Source organism: Taudactylus pleione, unplaced genomic scaffold (genome assembly GCF_031769625.1).
Source record: "Taudactylus pleione unplaced genomic scaffold, aTauple2 ptg000454l, whole genome shotgun sequence".
NCBI lineage: Eukaryota > Metazoa > Chordata > Amphibia > Anura > Myobatrachidae > Taudactylus > Taudactylus pleione.
In genome coordinates this window covers 18013202-18031031 of record NW_028284856.1, presented here as the reverse complement: position 1 = coordinate 18031031, position 17830 = coordinate 18013202, and positions in this window count along the sequence as shown.

Genomic DNA, 17830 nt, shown 5'->3' with positions numbered 1-17830 from the left:
CTCTAATGCCCAGTGGCACCCAACCCCTTTTCCTGTTCCTACCTACTTCTTTTATCCCCAGCTCACCTCTACCATGTCCTGTATGGGGTTCCCCTTCCCCTCTAATACTGAGTGGCACCCAGTCCCTTCTCCTGTCCCTGCCTATCCCTCCTGCTCCCAGCTCCCCTCCCCGATTCCTCCTATAACTGGCTCCTCACCTCCTATTTCCTGCTCTCCACCTCCTACTCCGGTCCCTGACTTCCCACCTCCTACTATGGTCCCTAACTTCCCACCTCCTACTCCAATCCCTGACTTCCCACCTCCTATTCCTTTCCCCTACTTCAATCTACTACACCTGTTCCCGGCTCCCCACCTCCTACTCTTGTCCCCGACTCCCCATCTCCTACTCCTGTGCCCGGCTTCCTACCACCTACTCCTGTTCCCAGCTCCCCATCTCCTACTCCTGTGCCCGGCTTCCTACCTCCACCTGTCTCCAGCTCCGCCTCCCACACATCAAGAAGATGAGGAGCCATAAGGACCTGTAGCATGTGCGCAGCCACCCTCATCCAGCACTCATCCTAACCCACCTCATGCTCTTTCCTTCCTATCTTCCCCTTCTGTGTCACGCCTGTCTGTCTGCCCCTCCCCTTAGAATGTAAGCTCACACGAGCAGGAAACCTTTTCCCTCGTGCTTCTCTTTACATTTTCTTCTACTCTCTACTCCTCATTAGGGCACCTAACACGGGACTGCCAACTCCCGGCAGCTTATTGTGAGTGCTTTAATCACTATTTCAGCAATGTATATACAGTCAGGTCCATAAATATTGGGACATTGACAGAATTTTCATATTTTGTCCTCTATTCACCACCACAATGGCTTTGAAATGATACAAAGAAGATGTGATTTAACTGCAGACTTTCAGATTTAATTTGAGGGTAATTACATCCAAATCAGGTGAACGGTGTAGGAATTACAACGGTTTCTATATGTACCTCCCACTTTTTAAGGGGCCAAAAGTAATGGGACATACTAAACAATCCTAAATCTAACTTTCACTTTTTAATACTTTGTTGCAAATCCTTTGCAGGCAATTGCAGCCTGAAGTCTGGAACGCATAGACATCACCAGATGCTGCGTTTCATCCCTGGTGATTCTCTGCCAGGCCTCTACTGCAAATGTCTTCAGTTCCTGCTTGTTCTTGGGGCATTTTCCCTTCATTTTTGTCTTCATTAAGTGAAATGCATGCTCAATCGGATTCAGGTGAGGGGATTGACTTGGCCATTGCATAACATTCCACTTTTTAGCCTTAAAAAACTCTTTGGTTGCTTTTGCAGTATGCTTCGGGTCATTGTCCATCTGCACTGTGAAGCGCTGTCTAGTGAGTTCTGAAGCATTTGACTGAATATGAGCATATAATATTGCCTGAAACACTTCAGAATTCATTCTGCTGCTTTTGTCAGCAGTCACATCATCAATAAATACAAGGGAACCAGTTCCATTGGCAGCCATACATGCCCACGCCATGACACTACCACCACCATGCTTCACTGATGAGGTGGTATGTTTTGGATCATGAGCAGTTCCTTTCTTTCTCTTCTCTTCCCATCACTCTGGTACAAGTTGATCTTTGTCTCATCTGTCAATAGGATGTTGTTCCAGAACTGTAATGGCTTTTTTAGATGTTGTTTGGCAAACTCTAATCTGGTCTTCCTGTTTTTGTGGCTCACCAATGGTTTGCATCTTGTGCTGAACCCTCTATATTCACTCTTGTGAAGTCTTCTCTTGATTGTTGACTTTGACACATATACATCTACCTCCTGGAGAGTGTTCTTGATTTGGCCAACTGTTGTGAAGGGGTTTTTCTTCACCAGGGAAATAATTATTTTGTTATCCACCACAGTTGTTTTCCGTGGTCTTCCGGGTCTTTTGGTGTTGCTGAGCTCTCCGGTGCGTTCTTTCTTTTTAAGAATGTTCCAAACAGTTGATTTGGCCACACCTAATGTTTTTGCAATCTCTCTGATGGGTTTGTTTTGATTTTTCAGCCTAATGATGGCTTGCTTTACTGATAGTGACAGCTCTTTGGATCTCATATTGAGAGTTGACAGCAACTGATTCCAAATGCAAATGTCACAGCTAGAATCAACTCCAGACCTTTTACCTGCTTAATTGATAATGAAATAACAAGGGAATAGCCCACACCTGTCCATGAAATAGCTTTTGAGTTGATAGTCCCATTACTTTTGGCCCCTTAAAAAGTGGGAGGCACATATTGAAACTGATGTAATTCCTACACCGTTCACCCGATTTGGATGTAATTACCCTCAAATTAAATCTGAAGGTCTGGAGTTAAAGCACATCTTGTTTGTTTCATTTCAAAACCATTGTGGTGGTGAATAGAGGCCAAAATCTGAAAATTCTGTCAATGTCCCAATATTTATGGACCTGACTGTAAGTTGTGTCCTTGTCCTGCACTGTAATGTACTGTAAGTTACTTGTTTCTTGTTCACCTATTAGTTCTATGTACTATGTAAGGCGCTGCGGAACACTTGTGGCGCCATATAAGTAAAGGATAATAATAATAATAAAAGGACAGAAGAGTGCACAGCTAGATGCAGAGAATTCGTTGAGCATTTTTGTTCAAAGGTAAGAGAACAAAATCTTTATGGTATATTTTAATAATGTATTTATTGGTTCGTCGTTTGGGAACTGCAGTCTGACCTCTAGGTATAAAACTGATGCTATTGGGTAGAGCTTATTTCCCCTTCGTGCTGGGGACCTGGAAGTGGCGTGAGTGAGGGTGGAAGTGCAGTTCCATGCCCATAAAGGCCACCTAAAGAAGAAACTTGTTCCCTCGCTATGCTCGCCACGCTTCGGGCTCGGTGGCTCACTACAAGATTGCATTTCTCCTCTATGCCCACTTGGATGGTAGGAAATAACGTTGGCTAGTAGCTGATAACGTCAGAGCCCTCTCCTTGAAGTGAATCTAGACAATACCATGCTATTGGGGGTATCAGCTTGGCATTCTAGGGGTATGTGGGGATGTTTGGTGGTATATGGGGAATGCTAAAACATAAATTGTGATGGGACCCAGAAATGGTCAGGTAGGACCCTATTTTTTTTTAAGTGGAGGTCCCTGGGACCCACATATTTTGTCGCTCAGCGCAATCACTGGGCCAGTGATTTTTTTTTTGTGTGAAACAAAGCGTCAATAACAGAAAAAGCTCATATGAAAAAGCTCATATATAAACCCTGTCATCACCCATAATGAGCATTCCCCCTTGTCACGTTACCACCTAGTGTGTGAGCAAAAGCAGAGTAGGTCTGTGATTTCACTTTTACACGTAAAGCAGAAAACCTCTCTGACCTGTAATAGGTTCAAAAAGAAACATATGGCTGGAGGGGCCCCACATAACTGCTTACAGAGGGTCGGATGGCAGGGTGCCATCCATACTTGCCAGGGCCGCTTGTATGCATTTGCCCCCCACGCTAAAAGTTGCCAGCCAGCCCCTGTCCGCAATCCTTTGTTAATGACTATCTGGCACTTTACGCGAAAACAGCGGAATCTAAATTGTCACCACTCCCTTTTTCTACCATTTCTCCTTAACCCTGAATTTCAAAATGGCTGTGCATCCATGCCCTTCACATCATGGAAAAGCATGGGTGTCTCGTGGATTAGTGCATTGGTTGATATTAAGGCTTGTCGGCCTTTACGAATAGCTGAAATCTTTACTAAATATAAGATGTCTCAGGGCCTGATTCACTACAGTACGCAATATTGCATACGCAAGCAGTTCAACTGCGACAGTATGCTAATCCGCTACGATTGCATTGCAAACTCAGCACTACATATGGACGCCCACTTTACATTGCACACATCTGTAATACTTAGCAGAATAGCAAAACCATCGGTACAATTGAGTACCATCACGGCCTCACACACACTTGCACAAGCTCTGACCTTACTCAGAAATTGCTAACAACCATGCACGCTATGAGACCTCATACTGTGTATGGCATCGCAGTGGATAATTTATGCACGCCACTTCAACAGCGTGCGAACGTACTGGCACTCCTGCGTTTCCCTGACCATCACCACCCACAAATGGGGCTTCCTGTCAATCAATCTGCGATGGGTCTGAGTAGCCTCTGTGATCGCAGTCCCGATCGCAATAACTAGTTCACGTACGCTCACTGCAATGCATATGCAGTACGCAACAATCGCCCAATTGCGTGCGTGTTATCAACTGCGTTCCTTGCTGAATCAGGCCCTCAGTCTCATATATTGGCAATACATCACGCGCAACACTATGTGAGCTCGGTGACCAGGGTCTTATCACCTTCAGATTGGTTCAATTCTCTAGACCTCTTATTGGCTCGACCCATGGGGGGAGGTGGGATCATTTCACTGCACTATAAAGTCCTCCATACCCCAATGGACCATAATAGGATCACAACAGGACACTCTTCTTGGAGAATGAGATTTCCTCATATTCTCATGGATAAACTACTACGATCATTGGCCCTCATTCAGACCCACTCGCAAGCGGGCGCACGTACGTTAGGCGTACGTACAAAAATATTTAAATTCAATGGCTCGCTCGTATTTTCGTTCGCATCTAAAATTCCTCCCAAAACTCTGACGACCCCTCCTCTAACTAATGAGCGTACGAAATAGCGAGCGTACATCCCCGAAATGCCTTGAAAGGAACGCACGCACAAGTATAAACAGGAAGTGGCCTTGTCAGATGTCGATTACCTGCTCCTTTATTCTGCCTACCTCCATCAATCGTATCATGCCAATCAATGTATCAATTAGCTTAATTGTTTGTTTTTTTCAACACAATGCAAGAAACTTTACTCTTGTCCGTGTTTGTGTTTACCCGCAGAATACGTACGGATGAAACATTCGCTTTTATTGTTCAAAAAACATGTGAACCACAATTAAACAATTGTACTATTGCTGTGGATCCCCGCATATTTCCCTGGGTTCATTTCTTTATTTAAATTTGCTTACGCATGTCACTGCATCAAGCCTATCCTAACTCTCCAGAGATTTCTGGCCCTGTCGAACACATGACTCATACACTAACCAATAAAATTGCTCCTGTTAATTTCCAAAATACATTAGCCAATCAGAAAATTTTTACACACTTTATCAAAAATGATTTTTAAGAAAAACCCCATTGCCATCATGAGAGCCTCCGCATTCACCAGGCGCGAGCTGCTGGTGCTTACGGAGGTCATGGATCGCCGGATCACCAGCCAGCCTCAACCCATGACCAACCGGCAGAAGCGCTCCGCGTATGCGGAGGCACGGTCCCGCCTGCGGTCCTTCGGCTCACGCCGCAACATCGGGCAGCTGGAGCGCAGGTGGTCCGACCTGCAACGGCGAACGCCCCGCTTGCTGGCATGCTTTCGCATGCAGATCCTGGCAAGTAAGTGTTATGTATTGTGGTTTTAATGTTTGTGTTTGTGTGGCAAACTGCGTGTGCATGTTTTCCTGTCTGTTCTATTTATTATTTGTACTCATATCTGCGTGTGCATGTTTTCCTGTCTGTTCTATTTATTATTTGTACTCATATCTGCATGTGCATGTTTTCCTGTCTGTTCTATTTATTATTTGTACTCATATCTGCGTGTGCATGTTTTCCTGTCTGTTCTATTTATTATTTGTACTCATATCTGCGTGTGCATGTTTTCCTGCCTGTTCTATTTATTATTTGTACTCATATCTGCGTGTGCATGTTTTCCTGTCTGTTCTATTTATTATTTGTACTCATATCTGCGTGTGCATGTTTTCCTGTCTGTTCTATTTATTATTTGTACTCATATCTGCGTGTGCATGTTTTCCTGTCTGTTCTATTTATTATTTGTACTCATATCTGCGTGTGCATGTTTTCCTGTCTGTTCTATTTATTATTTGTACTCATATCTGCGTGTGCATGTTTTCCTGTCTGTTCTATTTATTATTTGTACTCATATCTGCGTGTGCATGTTTTCCTGTCTGTTCTATTTATTATTTGTACTCATATCTGCGTGTGCATGTTTTCCTGTCTGTTCTATTTATTATTTGTACTCATATCTGCGTGTGCATGTTTCCCCTCTATTTCTGATTTATTAATTCTACTGCTATTTGGCTTTTTTTTTTTTTTTTTTAGTTTGGTTGCCCGGATTTGTCCATAAACTAAACGCAATTTCATTGACATATTTTAGGGGGACAGCCAAGACTCCGCCGTCACCGTCCGTCCAGACGGCGTTCCCGGCCACTATCCCCAACCCCCAGCCAACACTCCACCCCAAATCTTTCCCCTATTCCCCACTCCTCCCCATCCTTCCCAGACCCTCTCCCGGAAATGTCGGGCCTCCTTCCCCTCCGTCCCACTTCCCCCTCTCCTCCACCCACCCCTCTTCCAATTACCCCCTCCCCGGAGTCCATCATAACTCCGCCCCATTCTTTGGGTAATGACGGATCCTCCGAGGAGGATCATGGAGGTTTGGCCGGAGCTCCCGTTTTGTCTCCCGGTATGTTTTTTTTTTTTTTTTTTTTTAAAGCACAAACTGTTTGTATGTAATCATGTGTCGTGCCTTTCTTCGTGTTTTTGTGGCTTGACTTTTGGTGATTGTGAAGGTTTGCCTTTACCTCTTCCTGGTGATTTAAACATACACATATCATACCTGTGGGAATTTGTACCTAGGCCTTGTATTTTTGCCAGCCCCCCCTTTTTTTTTTTGGTTTTGGGTTTAGGAGTGATTTGGTTGTGTTTTTTTTTTTTTATGTGGATTCCCTATTGTTGTATTAACCCACACACTTTTCTCACCCACAGAGGAACAGAGGCGTCGGCAAGAGGTGGCGGATGTTGTGGGGCAGATGCGCCAACATGTCATCGGCATTCTGGTGGCCCTCGACCGGCTGTCTGGCCTCCTTCGGCATTAGTTTTTTTATTTTTGTTATATTTTCCAATTAAATTTATTAAGACAAATATACGTTGTGGCTCATTTTTAAAAACCCAAACCAAGATAGTTTAGCATGACATAAGTAGACTGTTCCTGCAAGGATTTCCCTTTTTTAAAAGTTAGATTGTGTTTTGTCTTTGTATGTCAAACAGACACAAGAAACACATAACAGTAACAATGTCATTTCCCTTTTTGGGTGTAGTGTCAGTTACATATTTCTACATTTTCCAGGTTCCTACTTGGTGCGCAAGCTGCTTAGGCCAATCTTACAAATCCCAAGGTTGGGCCAGGCTTCCTTTTGGTGTGGATTGGGAAGCTGAAAACATATTTCAGTTTAGCTCAACTGGCGTCAGTACTGGTTTACCCCTTAGTCAAATGTAACTTGTGTTAACCTGGTTACACTTGCTGTTAACGTCCCAAAAAAGGAAGACCATTTCACTCTCCAAACATTTATTCACAACATAACAGAGAAAACAAAGTGGTCACTCCCAAAAAAAAAACACAGTGATAAATTCAAATACAACACATACCAAGAAATAATTAAATAAAAACACAAAATCAAGAACTGGTTGACGAAGGACCATGCCAACATGATTCCACAAACATGGCGTTGCGATATGGGTTCCAGAATATATGCCCAAAAGGACCAGATCCAGGTTTGGTAAGGGTAGCAGGAAGTAGTGAGCGTTGGAGTGCCAAAGATTATGTGAACAAACAGAAGATGGTGAGAAAAATAAAAATAAATTAGATGTTCGCAAACAAACACAAACACATTAGGTATAAACACTGGAGTTTGGTTCAAACTTACCTAAAAAATCTGGCCACCACATCATCGCGTATGGCCCCCCCACATACTGACCTTCGACCAACCTCGGGGGGGCCATCCTCAGGTAAGGCATCCTCTGGCTGCATTGGGACACCACTCCTTATGGCAATGTTGTGAAATATCCCACACAGGACCACAATTTTAGACACCATATCCGGCACATACATGAGCTCGCCACCAGAGCGGTGGAGGCATCTGAATCGGCCTTTTAAAAGGCCGATACAGCGCTCCACCACTTGCCTGGTGGCTGTAAGTGCGGAATTATACGCACTTTGTGGCCCTGGTGTGGGAGCCAAATAAGGAGTGAGCAGCCAGGACATGCAAGGGTATCCACTGTCTCCTGTGAACAAAAATAGACCACATCAGGAACACTGTGTATCAAGCTTAACATTGTTATGTACTAAAGGTCTCCACTTACCCAGAAGCCACGCATCACCAGCTTGTAGGTTGGTTAATTTCTGCCATATCCCTGATTGCCGGATGACGAAGGAGTCATGAGCACTTCCGGGTAATTTAGCATTCAGGGACAGGATCTGGAGGGAGGCATCACATACCACCATTACATTCAGGGAGTGATAGTGTTTCCTGTTTCTAAATATTGCCTCCAGCCGTGCTGGAGGCTGAAGTGGTATGTGAGTACCATCCACAACCCCTATGATGTGTGGGAAGCCAGCTATTTGGTAAAAATTGGCCTTGGCCACACTAAGGGCACCCATATCCAAAGGCATTATAATAAAATGATGGAGGTGCTTGAAAAGTGCCTCCATCACTGCCCTCAGGATCCTGGAAAAGGAGGATTGGGAGATGCCCGCCACTATTCCCACCGTTGTTTGAAACGATCCTGAGGCACAGAAATGTAACACCGCCATAAATTGCGTCAGTGGTGGAATTGCTGTTGGACTGTCAATTTGCCGCTCAAGATCACTTTCTATTAATGAGAGAGTGTCTATGATGATTTTGGGAGGTAGACGGTAGCGTCTTAAAACCTCATCATCGGGCATTCCAAAAAGGGTGACACGTGTTCGAAATATCTGGGGCCTTGCATGCCTACGATGCCTACGCCTGGGACGAGTTTGAGGTTGGTCGTCTTCCGGGAGCAGGGCCAGAACAATTCGCCCCAGATCTACCTGAAATTCAAAGTTTACAATGTAAGGCTTTTGAGCCACCCCAAAAGTAAGAAAAATCAACTTAGCTTTCTGATACCATCCATAGCTGCTTACATGCCGGGGTATTGTCATGATACGTATAAACTGTAAAAAAGCCAAAAATGAGACTTCAAAAATTTAGAGGGTGAATTTTTTTTTTTATAATTGTTGCAAGCCAACACAGAAAATAGCCGAAACACACATTTGGCCATCGATGAAAACGACATTGCACACCGTACGTCAAATAGGGTTCAAATGGACCCCAAAAATGGAAAAGGGAAAAGCAAAACTGGATTACATGATGAATAAGCCGCCAAAAATGCGTTAATTAGTTCGCAAATGCAAGTCACTACACCAACAGTCAAAAATGCGGTAATTAATTCGCAAATGCAAGTCACTACACCAACAGTCAAAAATGCGGTAATTAATTCGCAAATGCAAGTCACTACACCAACAGTCAAAAATGCGGTAATTAATTCGCAAATGCAAGTCACTACACCAACAGTCAAAAATGCGGTAATTAATTCGCAAATGCAAGTCACTACACCAACAGTCAAAAATGCGGTAATTAATTCGCAAATGCAAGTCACTACACCAACAGTCAAAAATGCGGTAATTAATTCGCAAATGCAAGTCACTACACCAACAGTCAAAATGCGGTAATTAATTCGCAAATGCAAGTCACTACACCAACAGTCAAAAATGCGGTAATTAATTCGCAAATGCAAGACAAAAAATGGACTTACCCAACTCGAATATATAAGATTTCCAAAAAAAGGTCTTTGGGTCCGAAAGCCAAAAAAAACTAAAAAAGATGAAATTTGTGTTAAAAAAATTAACTAACCAAAAAACAGAAGAAGACACCAATTGGCCACAAATTTGACTGCACAAAACTTACCAAATCAGGAAAGGATGTGGAAAAAAGGAAAAAAATGCGAACGGAAAAACAAAAGAACTGTAGCAAAAACAAACAAAAAACCAACTCTGCCAAATCCTCCAACCGCAAACAACCAAATCCAAACAACTTAACCGCCAACAATCCAACAACCCCACCTCGACTCCACACACACCAAGCCATAAATAGTGTTTATTTTCCCGCACAAATTAAGGATGAATCATAGGGACGCACAATCAATGATGCGGCCGCAAACAAAGGACGCATGTATAAATACGTCACGAAATCACATTGAATTTCTGGTTGATTTCATTCTGGAAGCAGAAACATGGCTTCAGACCAGGGAAACAATGGCCAAAAATCCGGCGGTAAGGCCTTCATGCATTTTGTCTCCATGATTATTTTAAAACAAATATATTGGTCAAGTTGTGAAGTGCCTAAATCTGCATATTTACCCAAATAGGTGAGGAGGATGACATGGAAGAGACTGCTGGCCCCAGTCAACCCGCCAAAGCTGCCAAAAAAAAAAGGCAGCCACATTTCACAAGCAAGGAGATGGAGGTTTTGATCCAGAAGTGCGTTGACATCCTGCCCCAGGCAGCCAGGAATATGAGCCAAAGCCAGAAGTGGAGAATGTGGGAGGAGGTCGCCGTTGCTGTCAATAGGGTGGGTGATTATGTCCGTCTAGCCCGGGATGTCAAACGGCGGTAAGTAAACACTTTCCCATCCTATAAACAAACCCCATTGTAAAAAAAAGGATAATGGTTCCAATTTCATTCCACAGATGGGCAGACTTCAAATATCGTCTCAAACAAAAACTTGCCGACAGGGCTAGGCATGCAAGGGGGACAGGTGGGGGTCCCACCCCTGTGTCATTGGAGTTGACAGACTTAGAAGAGATGGCACAGGGGTGTGTGCAGGCTGTGGAGGTGTTTGGCGTGTCCAACATGGATACGGACATGCCAGACTTTGCGGCTCCTCATGTTGGCCAAGGTAAGTCTTGTGATGTCACCAACTCTGAAATGCTATTGTGCCAATATGTAGATTCTAATGTGAGTCTTTTCACAAATTTCCTAACAGAGACAGAGGCGGATGAGTCTGCTCCAGAGGGGAGCCTTGGCCGCAGAATTTCTGCTGGCTCTGCAGGGGAGGAACCAGTACATCCGGCTGAGGACCCTGCAGAAGCCAGTCCAGGGCGTGCCCCCTCGCAGGCAGTGGGCCTCCTCACAGAACTCAATTTTAAATCGGATTTCCATACGGAGATTCTGCAGAGGATGGACGCCAGTCTGATACGGGTGGCTGAGGCCCTGGAGCAAAATGCTGCGGCCAACGTGACCATTGCTCAGGCCCTGGCGGAAAATACCAGGGCCAACATCCGCATCGCCGATGCCCTGGAGCAGCTCGTTCGCCAGCACATGGTGGAGCCGACCTCCCTTCCTGCCGGAACATCCGGATCCTCCACCTCTGGCACAACATCAGCCAATCCTCCAAATGTGCCTAGTCCAGAGGCCACAACATCTGCCTCTGGACAGGCCAGCCCGATGGCATCCCGGACCCGGTCTGGCGCCCACCCTCACCCAGCCAAACGGGCGAGAAAACGGTGACAGCAATGGCGACTTTTCCCACACTCCTTCTGTGCTTGGCTCATATTCCTTTCTGGTCAAAACTTCCCTCTCCTTTCTTGTGAAATGTTTTTAAATTTTGTATTTACGCTTATGTTATCAGTTATGGTTTTTTTTTTTTTTGATCAAATATCTTTGCCACAAAAAAAGGCAACAAAATATTAGGCCAATTTGTTTGTGTTTAAACAATAAATTAAAATCAAAAAACTGACATTGTATTGTGACATTATTGTACAAATGGGTTACATTTAATCCTGGCCCTAAAGGCAAAAACTGATCCTCTTAAAACAAAAAAAAGGCCTCTTTAAGGAACGTTTCAAAAATCACATAGCGATGCAAATTCCACAGTAAACCAAAAAAAAGGGGAGCTAATTAAAAGATGATGACATTATTGTTACAATAGGCCATAACCAACAAATTGTGGCCAAAATAAAACCCCAAAAATGTACGCTAATTGATTGTGTAATCATGACATTAGCAGCTCTGATTTCCACCTGCGTACGCTTTTGTGCTATCCCAATAAACTGCTTTCCAAACACATACCAAGCCGGATTTCAATCCAACACTAATTACTTTACTGACCAGCCGCAATTAATCGCAGCACCATCGTGGAGTCCCGGGACGGAGGAGAAGGCCATCGCCAATGTGGTCGAGTAATCCTGACCCTAAGCTGTGCGAGCATTTTGAAGGGAAAGCGGATGTTTCAGTGACGTATGAGACGGTCCGAACACATTTGACGTTCGCATCTGCTAATGTATGTACGCCCCAAAAACGCCTCGCCACGCCTGCGTTTTTTCATCTCCACCCCCGTCAACACCCAAAAACGCCCTGTTCTGTCAATCACATTTGACATGTCACTTCCTGTACGCTATTTTAGGAACGAGAGAAAAAAAAAACGCAATCTGCCGTACGCACATGCGCAGTGTAACACCGACGCATGCGCGGTTAGTCAACATCGGAACGCAACGAGCGTACTGTTGTTAACGTGCGGCTCTGAATGAGGGCCATTGTTTTATTCTCAATCTGTCCTCTCATCAAGCATGTATACAGAAATGTTTTATAACATTTATCATAACGGGTATCTTTCCCGCCACCGCAATTTCGCGATGGGTTTGTCGGACACTAGTAATTGTTCTAAGTGTGGAGCGACTAATGTAACTTTTGTACATTGTATGTGGGAATTTTGGACATCTGTTAGTAGATTTGCTTCTTATTTAGTTAATTATCTCCCACTATCGGCAGAGTGGGCGATATCAGGCCTGTTTTTTTGAGAAAATTTTGCCTAAAAAAATTTAGCCAGATTCAGTTCCAGGACAATTTTGCCTAAGCGGAAACTCGATGCATTGAATTCTCCAAAAAAGATTCTCCAATCAATAGCAGGTGAAAAGAAGTTCAAAATCTTTATTTTGGGGTGCAAATGTGGGGAAACGACTCAGAACCCTTGGGACAGCCCCCCAGGGGACAAATCTGCAAAAAAACCAAAAACCTAAGAACACCCCAAAAGAGACATGTCATTTTTGGGGTGAAAATTTAAAAAGTGGGGGGGATTAACAGTAGCGAAATAGACTACTTGGGGGTCCCCAAGTATGGGTCAGGTGTTTTGGGTATTGCAGGTGCGTGCAGCAGGTGCATTTTTCATGTTTTTAAAAAGTTCACTTTAGAGATAAAACTATACTAGCACCCATTTTCAAGTACCCCAAATTTGACAGGACTACTTATTTTCACCAAAAAATACTGCTTAATGCTATTCTTCACCACTTTTACAAAGACACTAATAGCAAGCAATTTACACAAGTTAAGTACCCAAAATAGTCATATTAAGGCTATTAGTACACATCTATATTGATTCCCTATGTTAATGTATCTTTTTCTGGGGTACAGACTGATTTCCCCAATTCTTTCAGTACATTTCGCCTTGTTCCGCATTCACCTATTTCCGTGTTCGCCTGTTTTGCAATTGAATTAGGCGAAAATCGGGGACGAGCACAGAATGAATTTGCCTCTGGAACAGGCGAATGAAGTGAAATGTCGGACAGGCGAAAACTTCGCCTCTAATTGAATTCCCCTCCAAGTCACAGCAAGAAATTGTTGCTGATAATTTCGGCGGTAGCCCGCAAGAACATACTCCAAATGTGGACCGCCCACAGCCCCCATCTGTTTCTTTATTTAGAAATAAATTATTCTACGCCCTTCAGATGGTTTGGCTGGAGACCACCTTACATAGAGAAGTCAAAACTACCTCTTTTTTTTTTTTCAATTGTGGGAGGGTTTTATAGATTCTCTGACCCTGGAACTTAAACCTCAAATATAGAACTGCTTTCGATATACCTTTTGGTAAGATGCCTCAGGTCTTTATCTTCTCCAAATTAATATATATTTAGTCTGGGTAGCTACATGCTATTACTATAATATGATTACCAATTATATTCTGAGAAGTGATGTACTATGTTTTGCTCTGATGAATAAAGTAATGTTAAAAAAAAAATTATAATTCCTTTCATTGCTCTTTCCTGAAACATGTTTATAGGTCCAGAGTTGAAGACTACCAACCAAGTCCCCACATTCTGTGGTGGTAGATGGTTCTCCTGAATATAAGGTGGAGAATATTCTTGACTCCAGGAAAGTGCAACATCAGGTTCTGTATCTGGTTCACCTGGAAGGCTAGTGATCTGAAGAAAGGTCAGGGGTTCCTACCACAGATTTCCATGCAGAGAAATCTCACAAGTTATTTCCAGGTAAACTCTGTTTGGGGTTTAGTGACCCCTTCTCAAGGGGGTGAAGTTTCTGATTTGCATAACATATGTGTTATTTCCCTGATCTTATTAGGATCTTTCAAATTTAGGTCCTCACCTGTCCTGTCTTCAATTGCTGGTGATAGCATTTCTTACTAGATTTCCTTAAGACCAGTGATTCCCACCTCGGTCCTTAAGGTGCACTAACAGTCCTGGTTTTAGTGATATCCATGCTTAAGCACAGATGGTTAAATCAAAACAACTGAGGTACTAATTAAGTCACATGTGCTCAAGTATGGTTATTCTTAAAACCTGGACTGTTAGTATGCCTTGAGGACCGTGGTTGGGAAACCCTGCTTTAGACTGTTCTAATTCCTGAGTCTTCTGGCTCTGGAGTTTGGTTACTTCTGTCTTCATTTACTGGCTTTGGATTTGGGTGACTCCTGCTTCTGATTGCTACTCCTCTACATGGTAGACTTACCATACTGCATCTGTATATCACGTGTTGAAGCTCTCTCAGCTACCTGCCACAGTTGGGGGTTCTGTGCCTTTCACAGTCATCACATATCATTGTTTTGAGTTACCTGGACGTTAATTTGTGGACTTTGGTCCTAACTGTAATTTACTGTGACCTCTTTACTTTCATATAGTATATTTTCCAGTATTGTCTGTCTATTATTGCTATAACCATTTGTGCCAGCATCTCTCATGCCACTCACAAGTTTATTAACAGAACTAAAGCATTGCCAGCATCAGGGGCGTTTTAAAAGAGAGGGCACGTGTGCAGACTCAGTGTAGATCTCCTCCTCCCAGATGGGATGAAGTTGACATGATGCCGGCATTCAAAATATGGACACCGGAATCCCGATGCCTGGCATAACGCCAACGCCGATAGCCTGATGGACGTCAGGATACCGGCGTCGGCATCCCGTCTGTCGGAAACCAGAACATCCGGACAGTGGTAAGTATGCGTGCTTAGCCGGGTATGGGGGTAGTTAGGGTTTGCACCCCTGGGGAAAGGTTAGGGTTAGGCACACCCCCGGGAGGGTTCAGTTCAGAGTGCGGTAAAGGGGGTTAGGGTTAGGCACCATCGGGGGGGGGAGGTTAGGGTTAGGCACCACTAAGGGAGGGTTAGGGGGGAAGAGGAGAGGGTTAGGCTACTTACCAGCCCTAGTTGGGATCTTCAGCGTTTGGGATTTCACTGTTGGTATTTGAACCGGCGGCTATTCAGCCGCTGGCATCTCATACCGATTCCTCTCTGACGGAGCAGTAGATTCTAGCTTGGTGACGTCGCCTTTTTCCCAGTGATTTTTGCTGCTCTGCAATGTCACCCGGCTCCTCTGGAGCAGAACTCAGGAGACAATGGACAGGTAAGTATAACACCCAGGGGCCCATGTGCACCTCACACCCTGCACCTATTATAGATACGCCTCTGGCCGGCATTTACCTTCTGCATCAAGTTATCATCTGTTATTGTGTTTACACTAACAATAATCAAATGCTGTCATTCTGCTTGCTAACATATGCAAAATGATTATTTTACCTGTTTCATGTGCTTACTATATATCTGAAATTCCTACATCTGTGTGAACAATGAATTTCTAATAAACTGACTACCTGTATGTAGGCGGACCATACTATCCCTTTAAACCAGGACACCTATGAATTTCACAGGTTCTGTGACTAATTAAACCTTGTAGGCTTGGGGGTATATTTACTAAAGTGCGTGTTTTTAGAAGGGGGGATGTTGCCCATAGCAACCAATCAGATTCCAGCTATTACCTTCTAGAAAGTGCTAGATAGAATCTGATTGGTTGCTATGGTCAACATCTCCACTTCTAACAACCTGCACATTAGTAAATATATCCCTTGAAGCAGGGGCGTCTTAAGATAGGAGGGGGCCCGTGTGCATTCTCCATGCAGGGTCCCCTCCTCTCTCCACGGTGGCCGGCAGCCGACTGACGTGGCTGGCCGGCCAGCGCAGAAGCAGTAGACTCTGGGCACTAGAGTGTGCCCAGAGTCTACTGCGCATGCGCAGAACGACGGAAAGATGGCCGCCGTGGCCATTTTCCGGTGTTCTGTGCAGCGCTGACACCCAACGCGGGACCATGGACAGGTGAGTTTTAATTATATGGGTGCAGGGTATGCGGTGCGGGGCCCCCCTGGACTCGGGGGCCCGTGTGCCCCTACACCCTGCACTTATTATAGATACGCCCCTGCCTTGAAGTCAGCCAGCCACCGGAATAGTATGGTATGGTATGTTAAGCCTATGTACAGTATAAGTAATCACAGCTGCCTCTGTTTTACCTTCTTGCACCAACCTAACAAAGGCATTTCTATTTCTCACTTATGTAGTAACCCATTCCCCGCACATTTCCCCCTCACTTCTGTAGTAACCCATTCCCCCATCAGCTCTATAATACACATACCTCCCCATAATAACACCCTTCACAGCAAAACATTCTCCATGTGTTTTAAACTCACTTTTTATTTCAGCCCCTATTCTGTGATGTCAATTAGAACAAGGCTATTGCTATGCTAGATTTGAAAGCCCTATTCACCACACCCTCTTGCCAATTGACAAGAACACCACCATTTAAAATCAATATTTCTCAGTCCTTCACAAAACTTTAATTTATATTATATATTTAAATAGTAAATTCAATATATTAAGTTTGATCTTAAATCACTTTTTTTTACATATTTTGAAAACACAACAATCACATTTTTAAATTAATACACTTTTTTTTTAAATAATTTGCAACATTGTAGAATGGCAACTAACATATACTTTTAAGAGAAATTAACAAAGTATAAAAATTGTAAATATTGTATTTTGTTCAAATGTAATATCTGAGTGCCTCCATGCCAATGTTCTTCTATTCAACAGGGCTGGCTTTAGGCCTAGGCACACAAGGCAACCAACTGAGATTTTCTAAATAATATAAATGTTTGTTAATTTTTTTGGAGGCTCTTATGCCGGGTACACATTAAGTAAGCGATATGTCGCCCGATGTATGGCACATCGGCCAGTGTGTATCCGCTATGTTGCTGACAATGCGCATTCCCACACATCGTCGTTAGCGACATCGCCATTCCTGAATGTAGGTCCGACGGGCGACATTGGTAACAAGGGCCATTTTGCCGAATTCAGCATGGCCCCCACCTTCATTCCATCTGCACTTGTATGCACTTACCGATGCCGGAACCCCGCCGGGTACTGTTGCTAACGAGGTCAGTACACACTAGACATCATCTAGTGTGTACTGGTCTTAAGTCAGAAAATACAAAACATTTTATTCACTTGATGTATGAAAATATAGTTGTAGTTGTAGAGCCAGCCTGAGGCTTTGACAGCTTAGGCAGCCGCCAAGGACCCCGCACAGCAGGTGACCCTGCCAGTGCCTAACCTAGAGTCTACAGTGCAAGCTTTGCATGCCTCATGATGCATGCTGTATGGCTGGGGGAAGGAGGTAATGCAGTCAGGCCGCCATGGGATCCCTGTTCCCGGCAGTGACATGAACATGATGTAATGACGCCAACGTTGTGAAGTTGCCTGTCAATAAAGAAGAAGGTGTGTAAGGTAGGGGAGCACAATACAGAACATATCGATTGGAAGGGATTGGTTGTTTAGAGCAGTGAAGAACATATAGGGGGTTAAGCTGGGAAGCACAAT